The sequence below is a fragment of the Anomalospiza imberbis genome, chromosome 7, assembly GCF_031753505.1.
Source record: "Anomalospiza imberbis isolate Cuckoo-Finch-1a 21T00152 chromosome 7, ASM3175350v1, whole genome shotgun sequence".
Lineage (NCBI taxonomy): Eukaryota > Metazoa > Chordata > Aves > Passeriformes > Viduidae > Anomalospiza > Anomalospiza imberbis.
In genome coordinates, this window is record NC_089687.1 from 21,218,703 (window position 1) to 21,233,530 (window position 14,828).

The following is a 14,828-nucleotide window of genomic DNA, read 5'->3' on the forward strand; positions in this document are numbered from 1 at the left end:
TAGCCTCAAGGGGTGGATAGAAGTAAATGTTACATTTTTGACTGCATTTCAGGATTACCTGAAATGCAAGAACAAATATAAAAATAAAACTAAAAACTTTTAGGTCCTCTAAGGGAATATTTGTGCAATATGGAAATCCTATTTGGTGAAAGGCAGACCATGTAAACTAATGCTTCTGTCTGGCCTTGAAATCTATGTTCCATCAATAAAGGAGATCCATAGTTAAAATCTAACATAAAAATGCCTTTTAGCGCGTGACTATTTAGGTGAAAACACTGTCTTCCACCAACAATGTTTTGTTCTAAACATTTTAATTGATTTCTAGGAGAACAATGCTGGCACAACATTGATAAATACTTCTTATGAAGTCTCTTGAATGAAACTCGAGAACACTAAGATAAATGTACAGTGTTCCTATTTTGGACACAATTAAGTCAACAGAACATTTTCCTCAGAACTGGGAACAGACAGCAAACATCATTATATTTTTAAAAATACATTCAGTAAAAGTGTCCAAGGTAAAGAGCCCTAAAAAAACCCAACACCAAATGTATTTAGGGTTATTTTTATACTTGCTCCTATATTAAGTATGAACCAAAGTTTTAGAGCTGTTATGTTGAATCCTTACCTCCAATTTTCCATGGTATCCTCACCCCCAGTTTTCCCAGCTGCTATCCACAAGTTCTCAAGAGATCAGTTTTAAGACTTTGAAAATGTAATCTACGGATTCCTGGTCCTGCATAGACTTTGGATCACTGATGGAGTGGCTAAGCACTGAAACAGACTCCCCAGGGAAGTAGCAGAGTCACCTTCCCTGCAAATGTTCAAAAAACAAGTAGACGTGGCACTTCATAAGGTTTAATGGGCATGGAGGTATTGGTTCAAGGTTGGACTTAATGATCTTGCAGAACTTTCCCAACATTTATGATTCTATGGGTGTCTCATTATTTAACACAGAGCTGTGTACTCTCCTCCTCATACTTTCTTAGTCAGCCTTTCTCTGGTTTCATGAGTGAGCCTCTTCATTCAGCAACATGTAATGTAAGAAAATGCTGAGATAATTAGCACAGAACACATGAAAATTTAAAGCAAACCAAACACAAAAAATAACTTAAAAATATGAATGAACAAGTAAATTCAATCAAATAAAACACAGAAGCACAATGTTAAGGCTTAGTTGGTGGGCTCCTTTTCCCCCTCAAGCAAGAGAGAAATGCATTTCACATGAGTGAAAAGTTATTCCTGAGAAATATTACAGAGTCGTTTACTCTTGACCATCTCTTCCTTTTCTGCATCTACTGCATGTGGTTCAAGTAATACCCCTATTGAGGTTCTCGGTGCTGCACAATCAGGGGCAGGGACTTGCTGTCTGACAGCAAGAAATAGTTCATATGGGTGTTTGAGGGGAGGGGTACAGCACTGTGACCCACATCCATCTTTTAAAAGAGTCCAGGATTACTAATTTCAGAATTCCTCTCCCAAATAATGGATTGAAAATCTGAAAAATACCTCTATTGGCTTAAAGGGATGGAGGCACTTAAAGCGATCATTCAATCCATCCTTCTCAATATAAATACACACACACACACACATATATATATAAATATATATATACATGCACATGATGTAAAGAGGAGGATTACATATATAAGCATATACATGTATATTTGTGCTTATGGATATATAGATAAAAAATACATATTAAACAGAAACTAGAGAAGCTTGACTAAACCTGAGCTGTTATCCTTAAAATTTGAGGTCCTCTTTTAAATTAAATTCACCAATTGAATTGAATTGAATTAAAAAAGCCATGGTCAACTTGATCTGGAGGAACTAATTAAAATTATTCTGATTTGAAGATTCATTAACTTATGTAGAATATTGGTCCTAAAACAAGAAAAGAAAAAAATCAGGATGAACGAGATTTTAGACAAGACACCAGAACAGTAGAATTATTTGTGTTCATTAATAGGCACAGGAAATGAAAGCAAAGGTACGTCTGCAAGAATGGAAATACCTCTTCTTTAGAATGTAGTAATTCTTGCAAACATTTTGGACCCTCAGAGTTTTAATGAAATTCCAGCTTCCTTTACTAAGAAGTTGTCCACTGAGTAGAAACTGCTTCACACATACAATTTCATCATCAATCCATTGAGTACCACTCTTTGTTAAAGTGTTGTTCCAGAGCACAGACAGTGACCAAGTCCCTCTTCCTCATAGCTACTTGACTTATTTCTTCCAAGGTATCCATCTGATCTACATAATGCTAAATGAACATCCAAAAGTGAAAAAGCAGTAGAAGCAAAGATTAAATTCAAGAAAGAAAAGACATCCTTAAAGCTAAGTCACATGCCAAGACCCAAGATATTGCACTGATGGCAATGACAATTATAACTTGTCAGCTAGTTGCAGGTTTCCTGTCTGCTCCCGGAAACAACTTAATAGGAAATGACTACTTGGATACATGTTTCTCAAGTATTATAATTTCTATTTCATGCATCACACTAACATAAAAAATTCAAAGTACCTACTGTCATCAGCTAGAGACAAAACAGTGCACTTGTTATTACTCACCTCCTCCAACATGTTGATTTAACTTACAGCACTTGCTAGTGAGATGGACTGTGATTCAGATCTTTATGACCATCAGTGTCACTTTCCAGTAGAGCTCCAAAAAACGCAATATTGTGTTCAACTTTTGTTTCCTTTTCACTATTATACAGTGTAACCAATTTAATCTATTTTTGCCTGTATAAACTGTGATATTTTGATATATTTATTTATTGATATTTGTTTCCATCACATATGAAAAAAACTGCAAAAGGAAGAGATTGCACAAGATTTTGCATGTCCTGCTAGTCTGGCAAGAATACTCTTGCACAAAAACTTGCATTTACATTAAATTTCTAGAAAAATTGTTTCACTGTAATTCACTAAACACTTTTGTGAGCTATCTGTGAGGCATAACCTCACAGTTTACAGAGAAGGAAGTTATTGCAGATACATAGCTATACTTGCAGATCTCGGAGCATAAACAGTATCAGGTGTCCTGATGAGAAGTAGTAACTAAGAAAGCAAACATTCAACCTATAATCACAAAGAAACTAGCAGCTCTTGAGAAGTGCCTAGCCTGGAATATGTAGAAGTCATTTGACATCTAATGCTTAGTGAAGCAGGCACTGTAAAGCCAAAGACTGCCTGTGCACAATGCACAAGTGAAAGTAGAAGGCAAATTCATGAACTAGCTTTGAAGAAAGTCCATCCAGCTGCAGATTTCAGTGTCTATTAGAAAGGCACTCTCAATTGGGCAAGTGAACCAGAAGAAGTTAAAAACTAGTAAGCCAATATAAATTAAAAAATATGTGCTGGTGGCTGATGAAAATGACTGGATACATTCATTAAAAACGAGAAGCAGAGGCTATGGAGAGAAGAATATTACAGGTCACTGGAAACAGATGGGAAAAAGTCCTCACAGCCTCTCTTGAGATATTAGCCTTCTTGGCATAAGCCATTTGATAGGGATGAGTCAGCTGGGAAAACAACTACATTCAAATGTAGCCAGAGGAAAGGTCAATTGTGACACTTAAAAAAAAAAAAAAAACCAAACAAAAAAACCAGAAAAGTAATAGTCGCCATCCCTGGATGTGTTTAAGAAAAGACTGGGTGTAGCACACAGTGCCATGGTTTAGCTGAGGTATTAGGGAATGGGTTGGAATCAATGATCTTTAAGGTCTCTTCCAACCTAGTCAATTCTGTGAATTCTGTGAACTGAAAAGGGTCTTTTCCAAAGTATTTGACAATCTGTCTACAGATGATGCAGTATCATAGCTGTTTTTGATTAGTACCCCCATAATATCATAGAAATTGCCATTGACATTAAGTCCAAAGAAGGTTTAAAAGTTATTTCACTGCTATTAAGAAAAAGCTGCACTTCAGATAAAGGAGTCGATTTAAATGTTGTCTCAGTGTTTTCATTCAGATACTGAAGAAGAAGACACTTGATAGCTTTGAACAGCCCATCTTCAATCATGTGTTCTATGTATTCAGTGTAGAGTTTCCATTCATCAGAAAGAGGATCTGTCTGAAGTAAATACTGATTGTCCTGGAAAGAGTAATTTAGAGAATCAGTAACAGGGGTTTAGAATTGCTCTTCCCAGTGTATATTTCTTATTCCAGCTAACTGAGTCCAGGAATAAAGAAACTCTCACTTTGATGAAGAAAAGCATTCCCACTATTTACAACATAATTACCTTTTCATTGTAAGTTTTACAAGTACATCTGGAACTCATTACAGAAAACTATTTCCCTTTGGAGTTAGATTTGCATCAGCAAGTGCAAATAGTTGAAAACAGTTCTAGCTTTTACTTAGTCCTGGCTTTCCTAAAAGTATTTACACCTATTTAGTGACAATAGCTACTCCCAGAACAAAATATGTACTGAATCTGCTATCATGTAGACTCTGGAAAATCTTTCCCACTGTTTCTTGAATTGTACTTCATAGGGGTTTATTTTAATCAATGGATAGAAGAAAGGATTTCTGCCATTTTTTTCCTTGACAAAAAAAGTGTTTGACTCACTTTATACAACATCCAGCTTCACATTATTCTTGAATATTCTGATTCTCTCGTTCACATTTTAAGCAAGTTCTCACTGCCTGTTCATTATGATCACAAAGATCTGCATTCTGCCAAATCAAAGGCAGACATCAGTTGTTTATCAAAACTTTCCAAATCACATAGTTTACTTGCTTTGCAGCACAGTCTTCCCCAGCTCCTGGCACAGATTTTAAATACAGTTAAATCTGCAGTATAAGAAGAGTAAGAAAAACTCCTTTTCTTTCTGAGGTTATCAGAACTATCTTTAAACAGATTCCTTCCTTCTTTATTCAGTCTGTTCTGTACCAAACCCGAATTTACCTGTAATGCTGCAATAAACCATTAATCTTTACATTGGGGAAGAGACTGACAATCAAATGTGCTCAGTCTTTTTGTTTTAAAAACACCTAATGCCAGGTTCTCAGTGGATTCAACCTTCTTATTACGATATATCAGTTGAATCTGCATCCTATTTACACATTAGTAAACAACTTGGCTTTTAATGTAAACAAAAAGTTCCAGGACAGCCTATAAAACTGAGTATTTCTCACTCTCTCTAAGATGGATGACTGGACAAAAACATGACAAGTTTCTCTTACTGTAGGTCCTCTTTTGTCTTTTTATCATAGCTTCTGTGTGAAATACTCAGATTTTAGTTCACTGACAATGCAGCCAAATCTGATAGAAATCTGAAAGTGGATGTTACCCTCTTTTGAAGCTGGATGGTATCAGCATGTTCATATCATATAACAATCTATTTTGACCCTAGGAAAGTCTTTTTTACTGGCTGTCCATATACAAACTAGAACCATTTTAACTAATATCAATCCAGCTTGGCAACTTTGATTAAAAAGGTTCTAGCTAACTTTTACAGAGAAACTCAATATGTATCTCCCTGGTACATGGCAGAAGTACATGAGATGCCATTTCCATCAGCAAGAAGAAATCCCATTAGATAATTTTTTATTTTGTTTCTACAAGGGAAACTCCCACTACTCACCCCAGTTATGACAGTAGTTTTCTAAAAATACATCTCTGCAAACTGGACCTAACTCAACCACGAATTTTATTTCAGTCCCTGAAAAGCATTCTGCTCAGCCTAATAGTGGAACTTTCATCATCCTTTACTAGGCTTATGAACCACTTTGGCTTAATTTCATAAATTTTCTGGTTGTAGGAACTAGTTCTAGCCATGCATTTAATAAATGAATGCATTAGAGGTCAGCCTTTTGCATTCAAAGAAAAGTATATGTACACTCAATAAAACTACAATGTACGATTAACTACAAAGTACAAAATAACAACAATCTCACAGACAAGACACTTTGAGATTTTGTCAATTTTCTACTCTGTTTTTATATTCCCATACATCTGTCAAAAAGAATAATTTTTATTTACCTTGCAAAGTGCATCTCTTGCAATACGAAAGCACTGCAACATCTTCATGTTAGGAGGGTATTGTAAAATCTCAGGGTATTACACCCATTGGAGAAATAGCAGAAATCACAGAATCACAAGATTTTGTTATTCAGAAAAAGGTAGACACCAAAAAACTACCTCTTTCTCAAGTTACCTCATCATAACTACAGAATTTACTGAAGCAGAATTTATATCAGCCTCCTGAAAGCAAGACCTACAAGTGTTTTCCATCTGTATCCTGAAGTGCTGGTGTCTTCATTCAGATCTCATGTACAATATCCTTTTTGAAAAATGAAATCTAAATGGCATTTCTCTTACTCTAAGCCACTAATGCTTCTCAGGGAACAGGGAACATGTAGTATAAACACACAATCCTGTTACCCCCTTTTATACTCTGAAGTAACAATTCATGACATGTGATACGTAACTTGTGCTTATGTCTAGAATGAAAGAGAATTTTTACCATAAAACAAAATAATTGCTAAAACAATTCAAAGAAAACCTTTATATCATGCAGTCAATTTACTACTGGGTAAGTTTGTGACTAAAATTACTTCATACCATCCAAATTCCAGAGAATAATTACTCCAAGCTCTGAGGCACAGAGAAGGTGTACCTCCTGTGTCTAGCAGAGGTACATACCACAGAATCACAGAATCACAGACTATGCTGAATTGGAAGGGATCAATCTGGATCATTAAGTCCAACTCCTGGCCTTGCACAGGACATCCCCAAGAGTCACACCATGTGCCTGAGAGTGGTATCTAAACACTTCTTGAGCTCTGTCAGGTGTGGTGCTGTGACCGCTTCCCTGTTCCAGTGCCTGACCACTTTTTGGGTGAAGAACCTTTCCCTAGTATCCAACCTAAACCTCCCCTGACACCACTTCAGGCCATTCCCTCAGGTCCTGTCCCTGGTCACCAAGAGAAGAGATCAGTGCTGCCCCTCCTCTTCCCCTCACAGGAAGCTGTAACTGCAGTGAGGTCTCCCCTCAGTCTCCTCCAGGCTGAGCAGACCAAGTGACCTCAGCTGCTTCTCACATGGCTCTGCCTCAAGGCCCTTCACCATCTTCGTTGTCCTCCTTTGGATGGTCTCTATAGTTTAATACCTTACATTTTGTGGTGCCAAAACTGACTAGAGGTGAGGCCAGAGCACAGCAGAGTGGGACAATCCCTCCCTTGCCTGGCTGGCGATGCCGTGCCTGATGCCCCCAGGACATGCTTGGCCCTCCTGGCTGCCAGGGCACTGCTGACTCACATTTAACTCACCAGGGACCAGGTGACCAGGAGCCCCAGGTCCCTCTCTGTGGCACTGCTCTCCAGCACCTCATTCCCCAGTCTGTCCATACTGGGTTGCCCAATCCCAGGTGCAGAACCTGGCACTTTCCCCTGCTGAACTTTATATGGTTGGTGTTGCCCTGCCCCCTGATTTGTTGAGGTCTCTCTGCTGTCCCTTTCTGACTTCAAGGAGTCAACAGCTCCTCCCAGTTTTGCATCATCTGTGAACTTGCTTAGTATCACTTCCAGCCTGCATCCAAGCCATTCTGAGGACGTTGAGGAGCCCACAGCTGAGGATGGAATCCTGTGGAACCCCATGGGTACTGGACACCAGTCTGATGTCACCCCATTCACTTTAACCCTTTTGTGCCCAAACTGTGAGCCAGTTGCTCCCCCATTGCAATGACTTGCAATGACTTGTTTATCCAGCTGTGTGCTGGACATTTTGTCCTGAAGGATCTTGTGAAAGACAGTATCAACAAGTATTTTACTGAAATCCAAGAAGATGACATCAACTAGCTTCCCTGGGTCAGCTAGGTGGGTTAATTTGTCATAAAAGGAATTTAGGTTTGATAAGCAAGACTTTCCTCTCATGAAGCTGAGCTAGCTGTGATCAGTGACTGCCTTGTCTTTCAGGTGTTTTTCAATACCTCCCAGAATAATCTTCTCCCTAACTTTACCAGGCACTGAAGTGACACCAACAGGTCTGTAGTTTCCAGGGTCCTATTCCTTGCCCTTCTTGAAAACTGGGACAATGTTTGCCAGCTTCCAATCAGCTGGGACCTCTCCAGATTCCCAAGTTTGCTCAAAAATCATTGAGAGGTGTTTTGCAATGACATCAGCTACCTCCTTGAGGATTCCTGGATTAATCACATTAGGCCCCATAGATTTGTAAGGATTCACCTGGACCATCATATCCCACACAACTTCAGGTTTTACTAGGAGTTAGTTGATTATTCTTGCAGTCATGGTGGTCCAGCTCAGGACACTGAGACTCCCCTTGGCCCATCATCTGTGTTGAAGACAGAAGCAAAGAATGAATTAAGCACATCTGCCTTGTCCATATCCCTGTTTGTGAAGTGACCATCCTCATCCTGTAATGGGCTGATGTTATTTCCACACTGTACTTTGCCATTAATATATTCAAAAAAACTCTTTTTATTCTCCCTCACAGTTCTGGCCAGCTCCAATTCCAGTTGAACTTTGGCCACAGGAATTTTGAGTAATACCTACAGATGACTGATGTACAAAAAATGTGTTCCATGCCTGAGAAGCCTCTTGTAACTCATTAGACTATTTTAAACTGCTTGCAGTCACTGGTGTGTTTTCATAAGATGTATTTTTGTCCTTAACTTAAACAAACAAAAACACTTATGGTAAGAGATTTCCATTTTATGATCATATAAACTGCACATAAAATGACAAACCCACTCTCAGTGACTAAAGAAATAGAAGCTTCATATCCAAAATCTCTCTCTGGGCAAAAACCCAAGGGCTTCCCGAAACATGTTACATTGGGTGACAGAGGAGTTTCAGGTGCTGCACAGAGATGCTTTCCTTCCCAGTTTTGTGAAACAGCCTAGGAAGAATGGGGCTTATGCTGGCTGCAGGCAAGTCTAGTTACTTTTCAGGAATCCCAATGGCTTTTCTGACAGTACAAGGGGATTCCTTTGGCTAAACTTCAGCAGTAAACATGGATGATACTAAAACAGTTATAAACTGCTATAAACAGGACTATAAACACAAATGAAAACACTGTTGTATAATGATGAAGTTCATGAAAAGGAGAGATTTATCAGACCTCAGTGTGGTTTGTCACCATACAGATCTGGACACTTAATTTAAGAGCATTGTGAAATCTAATTTCTGCTGCAGGTACCAAGATAGCCATATGCTCGCTCTTTATATTTTTCTTAAAAAGTTTCTTCAAACTTCACTGCAGAAATTTTCCTCCTCTTCCACATGATCCCTGCAGAAATTAGAGAAATTAGGAGGAAAAAATTCAGCGAGGAGTATACTTAAAACTATGATTCAATGCTCATTGAACAGATTATAAAAATCAAAAAGCATCCTATGAGAACTTTATAACTACATTTCCATACTTTTCATGCATGTCAAAATATACCTTTAATTGCTTATATAAAGATGTGCAGATCTGAGCTTTCAGAGGCAGGAAATAGAACTAAAATGTCACATGCTACGTCAGCTTTCTTGTACATCTATGCAATCTCTGCTGTAATTATTTTCTATTGGGATTCTAAAGAACTGGATAAAGCCTGTCAACTTTTTGTCTAAAGTTTAAGTGTTTTGCTTTTACTGAATTTCATCAGAAGGTAATTTTGTTGCAAAGGAAAAAAAGAATCTAAGCATCTGCATGTTCATTTTAAAGGGGAAATTTAATATAATTTGAATTTCAATGAAATAAGATGAGAAAGTGTTCAGATTTCAAGTATTTTTAAATTTATCATGAACATTTCAGAGCTTCCAGAACTTGTATTTTGGTTCACAAGAGCATCTGCTTTTTAAAAATCTCCCAGTTTCCTGATACTATTACTGCACTGTCAAGTTCCTTTTTATAGTATCTCCTTTTTTAAATCCTAATTCAGGGAGAAGTGATCTTCCATACTCATGAGTGTCTCATTTCCACACAAGGAATAGATATCATTACAAACTTGATCAGTAAAGAGAGAATTTAAAAATTTCCATGGCCTACATTTTGGCTGGAAGGATTGGCAAAATAGAACAAATTCTCTGAATGGTACAGTAAATCTCAGAATGAACTAAATCACTAAATTCCCATGAAATCTGCTTGCAATCAGGCTAAAAATACTGTGGAAAAACTGCTTGTCTCATGGTTTCTTCAATAATTCTAATTTTGGTTTCGTTTGAAAGCTAGAAGTGCCTAACCTGAAAATGTATGAAATGTTCCAAAAGCCATGACAGCATTTTGAAAAGATCAGCAAAAACCAGCTGCAGGTTTATTTTGATTTCAGTTCAGCTTTCTCCTAAGTCATTTGACTAATTTCAGTATGTGTAGAAGTAAGTATCCTTACTTTGTGATTACTTTAGAAACTGTTATTACTTTAAAAACAGAGAACATACAAATTTCATCTCTTATATCCTAGCAATTGCAGGGTTAAAAATGAAGACATTACTCCAAGCCTCTTAATATTTCTTTGAAGGAGAAAGGATTTTTAATTTCTATCACCGAAGTGTGAAAATGAACCAAACAAAATTTGCCCTTCTTGTTATCATATAATAGGTATGTACTTGTAGAACAGTGATATTACTAAAAACACTGCACAGCAGAAGAAAAAAAGAGGTCCTTGGAACGAAGCTCCTATGAAAATACAGCATGTGTTCAATGGGAAGAGAGAAATTAGTAAATATAATCCAGAAAACAGGCAAAGAAAATTACTGTGTTCCTTAGACTGCATAAAAAACAATTGAAAATTCCTAGCTGATTATATAAAACTTATTTCAAACCCCAGTTGAAATATAACATATCTCCTTAGAGAAATAAATATATTAAACTATACTAATTAAGGTATATTAGATTAATTAATTTAATAAATAAAATGTAAGCAAATTAATAATTCTAAAAATAATAATTAAATTAAGAAAAAGTTGGAGATTTTTTCTACTTATTATCTTTGATTCTCAAACGTCTCTTTTGTAGCAGGTAATTTCCTCATCAAATATTGACAGAACAACAGAAAAATTGGGATAAAAGCTAGAGCTGGTGGCAGGCCTTTCCAGTAGATTACTAAATACCAGCAAATTTGCAAAAAAATCACTGAACAATAAATAAAGAACTGCAATTTTATTCTAAAACATTTTTCCCTAAAACCGCCATTGTCCCCAGAAGTTATTCTGTTAAAATAACAGACTAATTTGCTAGTTAATTGTAGGGGTTTTTTTTTGGGTTGTTAGTTTATGGTTTTTTTTTTTTTTTTGAGACTTTTTTTGGGTTTGGGTTTTGTTGTTGTTTTGGTTTGGCTTTTTTTGTTTGTTTGATTGTGTGTGGGGGTTTTTTTGGTGGTGTTGGTTTGGTTTACTGGTCTTTTTGCTTGGAAAGTAAATTAGGAATGGCATTAGGAAATACACATAGAATCCTGGTTTACAGTTACATTTATTGCCTCTTCAAATGTAAGATTAACATTTTGTGTGAATAGTAACGGTGTTGAGGAAGATATTATTAAGAACTGAATGATGGGAACTAATTTAATAAATCTATGAAAAATTAAATATAGAAAACGAATAATGGAAAAATCTTGGTACCTTTAGAATGAATAGAAAACATTATCACAAAAGAAATATAACTTTATATAAATATATAGATAGATAAGAAAATAATATCTATCATATTTCTGTAACTAATTATTAGAATAAACTTTATCTTTGCTCAGTTTGTAGGAGTGGTTCTGAGAGGCACTTAAGAATGGTGACTGGAACAGCTGCTGAAGGACCCGTATCTTGTGCTACTGGAAATTAGACCAGATAACATGCCCAGAAAATACCTCTTAAGAAAGCATGAAGTACTTGCATTATCCATTTCCAAAACAACACAGGACACTGGAATAGTAATCATTAAATGTGAAGAAATACTCTGACATTGCACTGTGAGACAGCACTGCAGCCTTTCAAGTGGCACTGGGCAGGAATTGGTGCTTCTTAGACATTACCTACCCTCTGTAGCTCTTAAGCTACAACAACAGGCCAAGAAGCCAGTGGTACAAAGCTCTAAGGAAACCATTCTGGCAGAAGACATGAAAACAGCTGTCCTGAAGCACTGGACACACATCTGTCATAGTTTCTCCACATACTCAAATAATGGACTCCACCCTATAGGAGGCATTTCTGGAACTATTGCAAATTGCCTGTTGAATCTGAGACAGCCTGGTCTGTCCATGTCCAAAATAAGTCTTCTTATTATCACAGAATCATAAAATGGCCTGGGTTGAAAGGGACCTCACTGATCATCTAGTTCCAACCCTTGCCATGAGCAGGGATACCCTATGTAAATGTAGTCATAATTATTTCCATGATACTGTGGGAAATGGCACTGAAGCTACCACTTCTGCAGATGACAAGTCTGCAAAAGGCAAACTGCAGATGCCTAGCAGACAAATTCAAGAAATATAACCAAAAAATTTATAGTGTGATTTTATATAATTTTTTCCCAATAACATGTTTGCTGCATTTGAATATGTATTACCAGCAGCAGTCTCGGTTTATGGCAGTTTGTGGTTAAATACCCCATAAAAGCTAACTCACTTGTTCTATTTTGAATTCACTGCACTCATGCTGACAGCCCAAATTACAGTATTTTATTATATTGCATCTTTACTGTGTACTTTATTTATCTCTGTTGTACCTTCTACTATTTGGCATCTATTCAAAACCTTTACCTGTGTTCGCCTGCTGTTCTTGGGGGGTTTTGTAGCTTCTTTTGTTTTGTACTCAATGCACTATCTTTTACTTTCACACAGTACAAAGTTCATTAGTTTGAAGAGCTTATGCAATCTCTCAATGACACCAAATCCCATTTGTTCATCTGATTTGCTACACAGCTGCAAAGATAGCCTGTGTATTAAATCATCAGTTGTGACCACCTGTAAAACACTGCTTGTAAATATGCTCTTCAAGGCATAAAGCCAGCTTAATGTAGCAGTTAAATTTTTTAATGAAATGTCATAAGAAACGTGTATGTTACCTATGAGCAATTCACAATTCAACTGGTTTGTGTACTGCCCGTTTACTGTTTGTTAAAATTAATGTCTTGACTTTTTTGTCTCTTCATGGGTTCTGCTAACAGAGCACTCATAAAAATTGGAACTTTTCATGAGGCATCTAAATTTAATCCCTGCTGCAAGAGCTACATTGACTTAATTTTTTCTCAATTTCTTTGAAAGAAGATGACTTTCTTAGATCTAAAAAGTTCTAAGAATGCCTTCATTTGGCAATACAATCCACTGTGTAGCTCTACAGAGTAAGTACTTTGTCTTAGATTAACTTTGGTTTTCCTCTAGTCTGCAATTATGACCCAGTCTCACCATAAGCATAAAATAACATTCTTCTATTCAACAGTTGCATGGGTATCAAAAGTCAGTGAACTTTGTTTAGTGACATTTAACTTTATAATTTTTCCATACCCATTGCAAAACCTTGTCCTCTCCCTAATGTTTCAAGGATGGTTTTTATCAACAACTTTTTATTTATTTCCTTGTCTCTGTGGAAGACCATTTCTGAATCATAGCTTTTGAGGAGAGAGCTTTTCTCCATTTTTATTTGGGTGAGATTTTATAAGGGTCTTAAACACCTGCATCTTGTAGAACTAAAAGGAATACAGGTAGTAATGGCCCTCTCTTTCTTCTGAAACTTTCTAACAGGTTTGAAATCTTAATGAATTAGAGAATCTCCAACATTAATATCAGAGTAAGTTCTATGTTTTAGTGTAATACTTTTTATGGAACTAGTGAGTTATTTTGCTGAATATAACTGCTAGAAAAAGATTCCATGCTGTGACAAGTTAGTTTCTCCCTGCACTAATTATTTTGATCAGCATCACCCTCTTCAACAGATAGAGTACATGCTTCCCATGTTTCTCAGGCAGCCATATACTATCAACTGTCTGCTTTCTTCCTCAACCACTCTACAAAGTCTGTTTTTCTCCCATATTTTCCTTTTTCCCACATAGTTCTTCCTTTCTTCTGTCTCTTCTCCATTACATGTGGTATATTTGTATGCTTATATAAACTCCTTCTCCTTACTCTTGATTTTATGATGCATCTATTTTTGTTTGTAGTACTTGTTGGGATGCATTTCTCAGTGCTGAAAGTAAACCTCTTGTATCTCAGCAGGAAGCTCTTCCTCACAGCAATTCTGCCTGGTGGCTTTCTTTCCATTTTCCCTCAGCTTCTCAAGAAATTCTAAAGCTTACGAATTCTCCTTTACAGTCTTACATAACTCAATGTATTCAACCATATCTTTTTCATCTATCTTCTCTTTTCCATCATGCTTTTTATTTTGTTAGATATTTGGCTCATTTACTCATGTATTATCTACTCTGATAGCATTGATTGCTATTATCTGAGTAATTTACAGAGTTTACATGCCATCATTTCACATGACTCCCACTGATTTTAGTAACTCCCATTGACTTTAATGTGAGGTTTGTGGCTAACTCCCTGACAACTCAGAAAATACAGGGTCTAGTGGGTATAATCTGAGTTTAGAATCACTTATTTAGAAGAATAAACTTTTAAAAGCTTTTTCTGGTCTTGTGCTCGTGCATTATTACAACTTTTAATAGCTGAGGGATCAAAGAAGATATTTTCACATAAATTAGAGTATTTGAGGCCTACATGTCAAGATTCAGAACAAATCAGGAAAGATTAGTCATTTCCCCCTGAGTCACAGTCAAATTTTGCCCTTGCTTTTATCACTGCAGTCTATGGTGGTCTTCTCTCCTCTATTGCAGATGAAAACGCAACTTGAATAATGAAAGAGTCTATGATCAAAAATATTCAAATCT